We start from the raw sequence: 13,379 nt of genomic DNA, 5'->3' as shown, positions 1-13,379 counted from the left end.
CAACTATGCGTAGGCAACGCGAGAATAACGTCAAGAATTGTGATAAATTTCAAACAAATAAAATATTTATTTTCCTTATATTACGTTGTGATTTGGCTTTCAAGCGCACTTGATGCGTATTTTATTATATATATATATATATATATATATATATATATATATATATATATATATATATATATATATATATATATATACACTATTTAGGAATAAAGACAACTATTATGTAAAATAAATTTTGCAAACTTCTGTTAATGATTTATTTTTGTTGTTTTTGTTCGTTTCTTTCCGATTATGTTTCCGCCATATCGTATGTTTATTGAAAATGCAGAATTTTGTCAGGAAATAACCAAAACGAGTTATTTGTTGAGAAATCTTCATTATTGTAGGAATATACTAAAGTCTAATATAAGTGTTGCTTGAAACAGGATATAACAGTTCATACTTGAGCATATCCTTTTATTGCGTCTGGTTTATGTATAGATTTATAGATAATTATTATTCCACAATGATTTCAAGGAGAACTCGTCTCTGAGGTAAAATCGAGATTACTATTTTAGTAAGCTGATATACCTATTTATGGAATAGTTACATCTAACACGTTATTGAGTAGTGATTCGTAGAAGTTATAGCCGCTAGAATCGTGACGTGTACTTCTGTAACATACTTTTGCTAATACAGTTTTTGTTAAGTATACCACGGTGTTTGTTTTGATTATTACTGACCTGCAGGGCTACAGTAACTGTCTAATGTGTTAGGCAGGCTTGATGTCTAGATCTGATGGAGAAAATACCCCACTATTTTTGTGTATTGCATGTTGATTTTCTTTCAGTTTTGTGAAACAGTGGATAGCCTCTGTAAAGGTTTTGGCACGGGGAGTCTGTACTGATAGAAATATTGTGCAATCCTCAACAGCACATCTCTCTCTTGAAGCCGAATTCAATAATGTGACACAGATTAGGAACAATACCATGATGAGTAGAGAAAGACTGGTGTAGATGTTTTCTTCTATGCTATTTACACAACCCAGGCGTGAGAGTCTAGCTTACCCTAAATATTTAATCCATAGTTGGAGAATGAATACATGGATATGTACCTTTCCTAATAGTATTAATGTTGCAGTAACCTTGATATGACTCGAACCACGCTCGTCGATTTCACAGTCTGCGCGTATAAGATCACTACATCATGCCAATTCAAAGGGAAATATATAGATGCTCAACTTGCGCAAATGTTCTACATGATGCGTTAGCGTTTATCGATCAATCGTGGAACTTGTTCAATGTTAAGGTTATGTAAACAATCGTTTTTTTCGACGAGAGAAGTAAATATATGTATTACTTGCAAAAGGATCCAATAATTCACGTGTGACCTCACAATGCGCGTGTGCGTAGTTTAGTTTGTGTGTGCTTGTGTAATTACTACTACCACAATACTTATACGAAAGCTCAGATCTGAGGTTAAATCCTAATCTGAAGAATAATCGATTGTCGTTTTCTCCAAACGCAATCGATCAATATAATGTTGACAGCCAACATAAATCATTCGAATATTGAAACAAATGAAACAAAAACGACAAAACAGCACACAAAAACAAATAATTTGAAGTAAGAAATAATCACAAGAAAATAATAGTCGTCATTCACCAGCAATTATTGAGACACGTCCATTTAATTTGTGTACATAACACTGAAAGAGCGTTTTACGTGTGGCACAATGACTAAAATCAAAAATAATATTTCAACTTTAATCGTGATAAACCAGCAAGCATAATATATCAAATCCAAACGTGAAAGACCGACGACATTGTGTTATATTATGTAATGAGCAATCTGTTGTTTAATTAATTATTTGGTCGTGTATTTCTTTGATTTGTTTAACTCGTTTTTACAGGCCGTATTTATCAGACAGTGACCGTCTAGTCTTTAAGTCTGTCTTACCAGCGTGCTAGTTTATTCTCTGAGTGTGGGTGTGTGTATCAGAATATATAATACAAATATACATGACGACATACCTCTCTTCTGCTGGCATCCTGGAGAATTCGTCGATCATCTTGAGGGAATTTGTTCTGTCACAACAAAGACGCATGCAAGGCATGGACTCAAGACGAATAGCTGCTTTATATATATTTTTATTCAGCCCCCATGCATTTCGTCACAGTAGACTGAAGTGAATGGGGATTTTTCACTTGTGGTTCCATTTGGAAACCGTCGCTCCCTTATGGAGAGCTTGTTTAACACATTTTGTCTCTTCAGTATCTTAGAACGAACTCTCTAAAATCAACTCAGTTTAATCAAGCCGGACCCCCTGACACGCCAGATCCGGTCCCCATTTGCATACCTTCTGGTTCAGCTTAATCGGTTACAGAGTTTGATTCATGTCACAGCATGGCCCTTTGACACTTCTGAACCTGCAATGTTCGCTCCTATTGCTTCCCACGCTTCAAACTATGATTTCCCTCGCTAGACAGATAAACAAGTAGAAAGATAGATAGATAGATAGATAGATAGATAGATAGATAGATAGATAGATAGATAGATAGATAACTGAATGAATGCTTTCTACCCGGCATTGCCTGGCGATTACAATGTGAACTACCAATGTGACAGACTAACGGATGGGATAAAAATGCTAATACAAATTAAAGTCTAACAGATCAACGGAAATGCAAGTGTTAATTTTAGCATAACGCACAGAGAATGATATTTTACACAGAGTATCATACATAGAAAGGTTAGACCAAACTAAGATATAAAATTGTTCTCTAAGCTGCGATACTATTTCTAACTGGTGATAACTGCTATTTTAAATTCTATCATAAAAGACCAAGAAAAATTCTATTTCTATTAAAAACATGTCAAACAAAGAAAATGTGATTTGCAAGTGAAAGCATAACAGATTGGGGAAAATGCTATTTCTTGTTAAAACATAACAAACAAAAATGTTATTTCTTGTTTAAAAAGAACAGACAAAAATGAAATTACATGTTAAAACAGAACTGACATAAATGTTATTCCTTGTTAAAACATAACAGACAAAAATGATATTTCTTGCAAAAACAGAATAGACAAAAATGCTATTCTTGTTCAAGCAGAACAGATAAAATGTTATTTCTAGTTAAACCAAAACAGACAAAAATGCTATTTCTTGTAAAACAAAATAGACAAAAATGTTATTTCTAGTTAAAACAGAACAGACAAAAAATGCTATTTCTTGTTAAACCAGAACAGGCAAAAATCCGATTTTTATCAAAACAGAACAGACAAAAATGCTCTTTATTGTTAAAAGATAACAGACAAAAATGTTATTTCTTGCTAAAACATAACAGAAAAATATGCCATTTGTTGTTAAAACAGAATAGACAAAAATGCACTTCCTAGTTATAAAGAAAAGACAAAAAATGTTATTTCTTGTTGAAACAGTACAGACAAAATTGCTATTTATTGTTATAAGATGACAGACAAAAATGGTATTCTTGTTAAAACATAGACAAATATGCCATTTGTTGTTAAAAAAGAATTGACAAAAATGCTATTACTTTTAAAAACAGAACAGACAAAAATGGCATTCCTTGTTAACAAAGAACAGATAAAAATGTTATTGTTAAAACAGAACATACAAAAATGCTATTTCTTCTAAAAATTAAGAGACAAAAATGCATTTTCTATTAAAAGACAGCAGACAAAAATGCTATTTCTAGTTATACAGAATAGACAAAAAATGCTATTTCTTGGTAAAACAGTGCAGATAAAAATGTTATTTCTTGTTAAAACGGAACAGACAAAGAACTGCTTTTTCTTGTTAAAACATAACTTTAAAAAATGCTATTTCTTGTTAAAATAGAACACACAAAAATGCTATCTATAGTTAAAACAGAACTTTAAAAAATGATATTTCTTGTTCAAACAGAACAGATAAAATGTTATTTCTAGTTAAACCAAAACAGACAAAAATGCTATTTCTTGTAAAACAGAATAGACAAAAATGTTATTTCTTGTTTAAACAAAACAGACCAAAAATGTGATCCCTAGTTAAACCAAATCAGACAAAAAATGTTATTTCTTGTAAAATAGAATAGACAAAAATGTAATTTCTTGTTAAAACAGAACAGACAAAAATGTTATTTCTTGTCCAAACAGAACAAATAAAAATGTTATTTCTTGTTTAAACAAAACAGACAAAAAAGTGATTGCTAGTTAAGACGGAACAGACGAACGTGTTATTTCTTGTTAAAACAGGACAGAAAAAATGCAATTTCTTGTTCAAACAGAACAGACAAAAATTCTATTTATTGTTAAAACAGAACCGACAAAAATCGGATTTTTTATTAAAAAGAACAGACAAACATCCAATTTTTTATTAACAAAGAACAGGCTCAAATGCTATTTCTTGTTAAAACATAACAGAACTAACAAAATGTTATTCCTTGTTAAAACAGAACAGACAAACAATGCTATTTCTCATTTAAACAGAACAACAAAAATGTTTTTCTAGTTAAAACAGAACAGACAAAAATGCTATTCCTAGTTATACATTACAGACAAAAGTGTTATTTCTTTTTGAAACAGTACAGACAAAAATGCTATGTATTGTAAAAAGATAACAGACAAAAAGTTATTCCTTGCTAAAACATACAAGACAAATATGCTATTTCTTGTTAAAACAGAACAGACAAAAATATTATTACTTTTTAAAACAGAACAGACAAAAACAGAGGAGGCAAGAATGCTATTTCGTGTTTAAAGGAGCAGACAAAAATGCTATTTCTTGTTAAAACAGGACAGAAAAAAATGCTATATCTTGTTAAAATAGAACAGAAAAAATGCTATTTTTGTTAAAGCAGAACAGATAAAAATGTTATTTCTTGTTAACAAAGAACATATGAAAATGTTATTTCTGGTTGAAGCATAACAGACAAAAATGATATTCCTTGTTAAAACACAACAGAGAAAAATGCTATTCCCTGTTGAAACAGAACAGATAAAATGTTATTTCTAGTTAAACGAAAACAGACGAAAATGCTTTTTCTTGTAAAACAGAATAGACAAAAATATTATTTCTTGTTAAACAGTTAAGAAAAAATTTTATTTCTTGTTAAAACAGAAAACACAAAAATGATATTTCTTGTTCAAACAGAACAGATTAAAATGTTATTTCTTGTTCAAAGAAAACAGACAAAAATCTGATGTCTAGTTAATAAAGAACAGACAAACTTGTTATTTCTTGTTAAAACAGACCAGACAAAAATGCTATTTCTTGTTAAAACAGAACAGAATAAAAATATCATTTCTTGTTAAAACAGAGGAGACAAAAATGCTATTCCTTGTAAAAACAGACGAAACAAAAATGCTATTTTTTTAACAGAACAGACAAAAAATGCTATTTCTAGTTATACGGAACAGACAAAAAAATTTATTTCTTGTTCAAACAGTACAGACAAAAAATTTTATTTCTTGTTCAAACAGAACAGATTAAAATGTTATTTCTTGTTTAAAGAAAACAGACAAAAATGTGATGTCTAGTTAATAAAGAACAGACAGACTTGTTATTTCTTGTTAAAACAAAACAGACAAAAATACTACTTTTTGTTAAAACAGAACAGACAAAAATGCTATTTACTGTTAAAACAGAACAGACAAAAAATAATATTTCTAGTTCAAACAGAACAACCAATAGGTTTATTTCTAGTTAAAAAAGAACAGAAAACAATTATATTTCTTGTTTAAATATAACTGAAAAAAAATGTTATTTTTCGTTCAAACAGAAGAGAGAAAAATGCTATTTCTTGTTAAAACGGAACAGAACAAAATTACTATATCTAGTTAAAAGAGAACAGACAGAAATGCTATTTCTAGGTATACAGATCTGAAAAAATGTTATTTCTTTTTAAAACAGTACAGACAAAAATGTTATTTCTTGTTAAAACAGTAGAGACAGAAATGTTATTTTTTGTTAGAACAGTACAGATAAAAATGTTATTTAGTGTTTAAACTGAACAGGCAAAAATGATATTACTTGTTCAGACAAAACAGACAAACATGAGATATCTAGTTTAAACAGCACAGACAAAAATACTATTTCTTGTTCAAAGAAAACAGACAAAAATGTTATTTCTTGGTAAAACAGAACAGATAAAAATGTTATTTCTTGTTACATCAAAACAGAAAAAAATGCTATTTCTTGTTACATCAAAACAGACAAAAATGCTATTTCATTGTAAAAACAGAACAGACAAAAAATGCTATTTCTTGTTCAAACAGAACAACAAAAATGTTATTTCTTGTTAAAACAGAACAGACAAAAATGCAATTCCTAGTTATACAGAACAGACAAGTGTTATTTCTTTTTGAAACAGTACAGACAAAAATGCTATGTCTTGTGAAAAGATAACAGACAAAAAGTTATTTCTTGTTAAAACATAACAGACAAATGTTCTATTTCTTGTTAAGACAGACAAAAATACTATTACTTTTTAAAACAGAACAGACAAAAATGCTATTTCTTGTTAAAATGAACAGACAAAAATGCTATTACTTGTTAAAATAGCACAGACAAAAAATGCTATATCTTGTTAAAATAGAACAGAACAAAATGCTATTTTTTGTTAAAACAGAACAAATAAAAATGTTATTTTTTGTGAACAAAGAACAGATAAAAATGTTATTTCTGGTTAAACCAGAACAGATAAAAATGTTATTTCTGGTTAAACAGAGCAGAAAAAAATTATTTCTTGTTAAAACAGAACAGACAAAAATGCGATTCCTTTTTTAAATCGGTAGAGAAAAATATGCTATTTCCTGTTTAAACTGAGCAGACAACAATAGTTTTTCTAGTTAAAAGACAACAGACAAAAATGCTATTTCTAGTTAAACAGAAACGACAAAAAATGTTATTTCTTGTTATTACAGTACGGATAATAAATGTTATTTTTTGTTAAGCAGTACAGAAAAATATATTATTTCTTGTTAAAACATTAGAGACAAAAAATGCTGTTTTTTGTTGAAACAGAACTTTAAAAAATGCTATTTCTTGTTCAAACAGAACAGATCAAATGTTATTTCTTGTTTAAAAAAACAGACAAAATTTGATTTCTAGTTAAGACAGAACAGACAAACATGTTATGTCTTGTTAAAACAGAACAGACACAAATACTATTTCTTCTTCAAACAGAACAGACAAAAATGATATTTATTGGTAAAACAGAACAGAAAAAAATCCGAGTCTTTATTAAAACAGAACAGACAAAAATGCTATTTCTTGTTAAAACATAACAGACAAATATCTTATTTCCAGTTAAACAGAACAAACAAAATACTACTTCTTGTTAAAACAGAACTGACAAAAAAATGCTAGTTCTTGTTAAAACAGAACAGACAAAAATGTTATTTCTAGTTAAAACAGAACAGACAAAATTATATTCCTTGTTAAAACATAACTGACAAAAATGTTTTTCCTTAAAACAGAACCGACAAAAATTCTATTTCTTGTTAAAACAGAACAGACAAAAATACTATTTCTAGTTAAAAGAGAACAGACAGAAATGCTATTTCCATGTATACAGAACTGACAAAAATGTTATTTCTTTTTAAAACAGTATAGACAAAAAATTATTTCTTGTTAAAACAGAACAGACAAAAATGCCATTACTTTTTAAAATAGAACAGACAAAAATGTCATTTCTAGTTAAAACATGGCAGGCACAAATGTTATTTCTTGTTAAACGGAACAGATAAAAAATGTTATCTCTTGTTAAAACAGAACAGACAAAAATCTATTTCTGGTTAAAATAGAAAAGAAAAAATGTTATTTATTGATTGTTGGGTTTTTTACATGGGGGTTACCACATATCCAGGCCCCTAAACCACTCAGACAAAATATGTTATTTAAAGTTAAAATAGAAAAGACAAAAATGTTTTCTTATTTTATCAGAACAGACGAAAATGTTATTTCTTGTTTAAACAGAATAGAAAAAAATGCTATTTCTTCCTAAAACAGAACAGACAAAAAATGCTATTATTTTTCATCAGTTCAGACAACATTAAAACAGACAAAAATGCTATTTCTTGTAACAACAAAACAGACAAAAATGCTATTTTTGTTAAAACCGAACAGAAAAAATCTTATTTCTTGTTAAAAGAGAACAAACAAGAATGTTGTTTCTAGTTTTAAAAAAAAACAGACTAAAAATGTCATTTCTAGTCATACAGAAAAGACAAAAAATCTTATTTGTTGTTAAAACAGAACAGACAAAAATGCTATTTTTTGTTAAAACAGAAAAGATAATGAATGTTATTTCTTGTTAAAACAGAACAGACAAAAATACTATTACTTGTTCAGACAGAACAGACCAAAAATGTTATTAGTTGTTAAAATAAAACCGACAAAAATGGTATTTATTGTTTAAATAAGACCGATAAAAATATTACTTCTTCTTAAAACAGAAGAGACAAACATATGCGTTTTCTTGTAAAAACAGAAGAGACAAAAATGCTATTTCTTGCTTACACAGGACAGATAAAAAATGTTATTTCTGGTTCAATTAGAACAGAAAAAATGTTATTTCTAGTAAAAACAGAACAGCCAAAAATGTTATTTCTTGTAAAAACAGAACTCACAAAAAATGGTATCTCTTGTTGAACAGAAGAGACGAAAAATGTTATTTCTTTTTAAAACAGAACAGACCAGAAATGGTGTTTCTTGTTTAAACAGTACTGTCAAAAATGTTAATTCTTGCTAAAACAGACGAAACAAAAAGATGCTATTTTTTGTTGAAATACTACAGATAAAAATGTTATTTCGTGCTTAAACAGAACAGACAAAAATGCTGTTTCTTGTTGAAACAGAATTTTATAAAATACTATTTCTTGTTAAAACAGAACAGAAAAATGTTATTTCTAGTTCAAACAGAATGAAAAAAATGTTATTTCGAGTTAAAACAGAACAGGACAAAATGCTATTTCTAGTTAAACAGTATAGACAAAAATGTTATGTCTTGTAAAAACAAAACAGACAAAAATGTTATTTCTTTTAAAAACACAACAGACAAAAAATGTTATTTCTTTTTAAAACAGAACAGATAAAAAATGTTATTTCTTTTTAAAACAGAACATAAAAATGTTATTTCTTTTAAAAACAGAACAGACAAACAATGTTATTTCTATTTAAAACAGTACATACAGAAAACGGTATTTATTGTAAAAATTTAACAGACAAAAAATTATATTACTAGTTATAACAGAATCCGGAAAAATGTTATTTCCTGTTAAAGCTTAACAAACAAAAAATGTTATTTAAAATTAAAACAGAACTCTTTCTTATTAAAACAGAACAGACAAAAATGATATTTATTGTGAAAACAGAACAGACAAAATATGGTAATTCGATTGTAAAAACAGAACAGAAAAAATGTTATTTCTTGTTAAAACAGAATTCACAAAAAATTCTATTACTTGTTAAAAAGTACAGACAAAAATTGTTATTTCTTGTCAAAACAGAACACAAAAATTTTTATATATAGCAAAAAGAGAACTAAAAAAATTATTATTTCTTGTTAAAACAGAAAAGACAAAAAATGTTATTTCATGTTAAAATAGAACAGAGTAAATTCTATTTATTGTTAAAACAGTACAGACGAAAAACTATTTCTTGTTAAAACAGAACAGACAAAGAATGTTATTTCTTGTTAAAACAGAACAGACGAAAAATGCTATTTCTTGTTAAAACTGAAAAGACAAAAAAGTGTTTTCTTTTTTAAAACAGAACAGACAAAGAATGTTATTTCTTGTTAAAACAGAAAAAATGCTATTTCTTGTTAAAACTGAAAGGACTAAAAAGTTTTTTCTTTGTTAAAACAGAACAGATAAAAAATGTTATTTCTTGTTAAAACAGACAAAAATGCTATTTCTTGTTAAAACAGAACAGACAAAATGTTTTTCTTGTTAACACAGAACAGACCAAAGCACTATTTCTTGTTAAAACAGAACAGACAAAAGCACTATTTCTTGTTAAAACAGAACAGACAAAAAATGCTATTTCTTGTTAAAACAGAACACACAAAAAATGCTATTTCTTGTTAAAACGGAACAGAAAAAATGCTAAGTTTTGTTTACCAAGAACAGACAAAATGTTATTTCTAGTTAACACAGTACATACAAAAAATGTTATTTCTTGTTAAAACTGTACAAACAAAGAATGTTGTTTTTTATTAAAACAGAACAGACACAAATCTTATTTCCGGTAAAAACAGAACAGACAAAAAATGTTATTTCTTGTTAAAACGAGAAAAATGCTATTCCTAGATGAAATATGACAGACCAAGTGAATGTTATTTCTAGTTAAAACATGGCTGACTTAAAACGGTCTTTCTAGTAAAACCATGTCGAAGAAAATATTATTTTTAGGTTCAACATGACAAACAAATACATTATATTATTTCTAGTAAAAACATATGAGACAAATCTAATATTATTTCTAGTAAAACATAACGAACGAAGAAAATGCTATTTCTAGTTAAAACAAAAAAGACAAAAAAAGTTATTTCTTGTAAAATAATGACAGACTAATAAATATGTTATTTTTTGTAAAAACACGATACAAAATAATTAAAATTAAAATTAAAACAAGAAAGATAAAGTCAATGCTATTTCTAGTCAAAACATTTTTATTTATAACATGAACCTATTAATGTGTTATTTCTATTTAAAACCTGACAGAGGAGGAAAATGCTAATGTTAGTAAAAACATGCTAGAAAAAGAAACGGTTATTTCTAATTACAACATGGCTGAACAAAAATTGTTATTTCTATTTAAAACAAAGCAGATTAATAAATATGTTTTTATAGTAAAAACATGACAGAGAAAAGGCTATTTCTGGTTAAAACATGACAGACAAAAAATATATTATCTCTAGTAAAAACATGACGACAAAGGAAAATGATTATTTCTAGTTAAAACATGACAAAGATAATGCTAATTTTAGTGAAAATATGACAGATAAGGTGAATGCTATTTTAGTTAACATATGACAGACCAATAAACCTATTATTCCTAGTTAAAACATCGTAGAAGAATAAAATGCTATTTCATATTTTAGCACGATAGATAAAGAAAATGCTATTTCTAGTTAAAACATGACAGACAAATAAAATACTATTTAAAATACTATTGTTTAAACAGTCAAAGAAAATGCTATTTCTTATTGAAAGATGACAGACAAAGAAATGTGATTCCAAAGTCAAAGCATGACAGACCAAGGAAAATGCTATATCTAGTTAAACCATAACACACAAAGAAAATTTATTTCTAGTTAAAATGACAGACAAAAATGTTATTTTTAGTTTAAACATGACAAACAAAAAATTCTATTTCTACGTTAATACATGACAGTCTAAGGAAAATGTTATGACAAAAAAAGTATTATTTCTAGTTAAAACATGACAAATGAATAACTATTTATTTTCTTTTTTTTTGTCATTCTTGTTTTTACTAGAGTAAATTAAGAATGACAAAAAATATATTTCTGGTTAAAACATGACAGATAAGGAAAATGCTATCGCTATAAGAAACATGAAAGACCAAAGAAATTGTTATTTCTACTTAAAACATGAAACACAAATAAATGTTATTTCTAGTTAAAACATAACAGAACGAAGAAATTTTTATTTCTAGTTAAAATATGGCAGACAAAGAAACTGCTACTTCTAGTTAAAAAAAAACGTTATTTGTAGTTAAAATATACCAGACAAGACGCATTCTATTTCTAGTTAAAATGTGACAGGACAACAAAATGATGTTTATAACTTCAGCATAACAGATCATCATGATTGCTAATTTAAGTTAAAGCGCGACAGATCAGTCACAATTCTATTTTTAAATTCAACATGAAATGCTATTTCAAACTTTAAGGTGATAGATTAACTGAAGAGCTATTTTGAATCCAAAAGAAACAAACCAAATTGCTATTTTGCATTTAAACATGGCAGACAATGAAACTGCTACTTTAAACTTAAAACCAACAACCAAAGCACAATGCCTCATATCTAAACAAGTATAAATAAATCATTGTTCACGAAATGAAAATATGAACTAAAGTTTTCATTATGTTTATAGTTATTTACGTGTAGATGGATTAAAAACGTTAAAATATTATCTAAATGATTTTGTGGATTTGTTCAACTAAAGTCAATTAAAATATGACTCCAATTCATTCCTTTATTCGATGAATATTCAATAATTGACGTTCAATTTGCTAATAAAGGCATCTGCAATGAAAGGCATAACTATGGGTAACATTAACTCTGAAAACATATCTATGCTACGCATAGAAACGTTAATAAAATTCATAATCATTTCTGCAATACAACCATATTTAGTAAATAAACTTCTATCTATGCCTGATTGTTCAGCAAGTTTCAGTCATAAATGACCAACAGTCTTTATTTTGTTGCCGTTGAATATGCTCCAAATGTGAAGCTCAGTCTTGATCTCCAGAAAACACTTTAATGAAGAAGTTATACTATAAAAATGCGTTAGAGAAGATATTTACTATGAGAATGCATTAGAAATCTATCTATATATATAAAAGTGAACGTGTCTTTGTGTGTGTGTGTACATTTCCCTACGCAATAACTCTGTCAATTTTTAGTTTACAGACTCGAAATTTGATATAGAGGCTACTGAGATTTGGGAAAATCGATGTGATCGGTTTTTGGCCAGAAAATTAGCGATTAAGGGGTCAAAGTTCAACGATGTGACCTTTGACAACTCTACTAAACTCCTCCGACAATTTTGGGTCTACGCACTTGAAATTTTAGATATAGGTTCCTTGGACATGGATCTAACTTAATAACTTGATTTGAGCCCAATACCATAAATTTTAAGGGGACATAATAGGATTCAAAGGTTTAAAAAATTGACATCTACGGTCTCTTCCAAATTACTCAGACAATTTCTGGTCTAAATATTTGAAATTGTACATAAAGGGTATTCAGAGATAGAGAAAGCTTTTTCATCAGCTTGGGTCGAAAATTTTTAGTTACCAATATATAAATGTATGCCTGTTTGCATGTCTGCCTTAAACTTTCAATAGAAGCGACGGATTTTACCAAAATCAGTATCGTTTTAAAGTTCGACCTTTCATACGACAAATATCGAAAAATTGGCTAAAAACATTAATATCTTCCCCTTCTACTAGGCAATTTTCTACGGGGGGGGGTCATTTTTTTCGCCGATATTTTTTAAAGTTATCCTTTCCTTTAGATTTCTAGCCTTAATTTAAAAAATGTCGCTTCCGGTTTGGCGGTGGTCGTAACAGCATAAACGTTAAGTTTTACCCCGTTCTTTTCATCCTTTACGGTACGGGTTCGGGCCTGCTTTCCTAC

General features: G+C 28.2%; 1 protein-coding gene across 1 annotated transcript in view; it reads left to right on the top strand.

The window, feature by feature from the left end:
• Positions 1 to 13,379, top strand: part of LOC145242098 (glutamate receptor 2-like) — a 1,575,989-nt gene that overhangs the window by 1,358,393 nt on the left and 204,217 nt on the right. The window lies entirely within an intron of this gene.

This window comes from Euprymna scolopes, chromosome 1 (genome assembly GCF_053919585.1).
Source record: "Euprymna scolopes isolate OS-2025 chromosome 1, ASM5391958v1, whole genome shotgun sequence".
Taxonomy (NCBI): domain Eukaryota; kingdom Metazoa; phylum Mollusca; class Cephalopoda; order Sepiida; family Sepiolidae; genus Euprymna; species Euprymna scolopes.
Note: the sequence above shows the minus strand (reverse complement) of the source record. Positions and strands in the feature narration are given on the sequence as shown.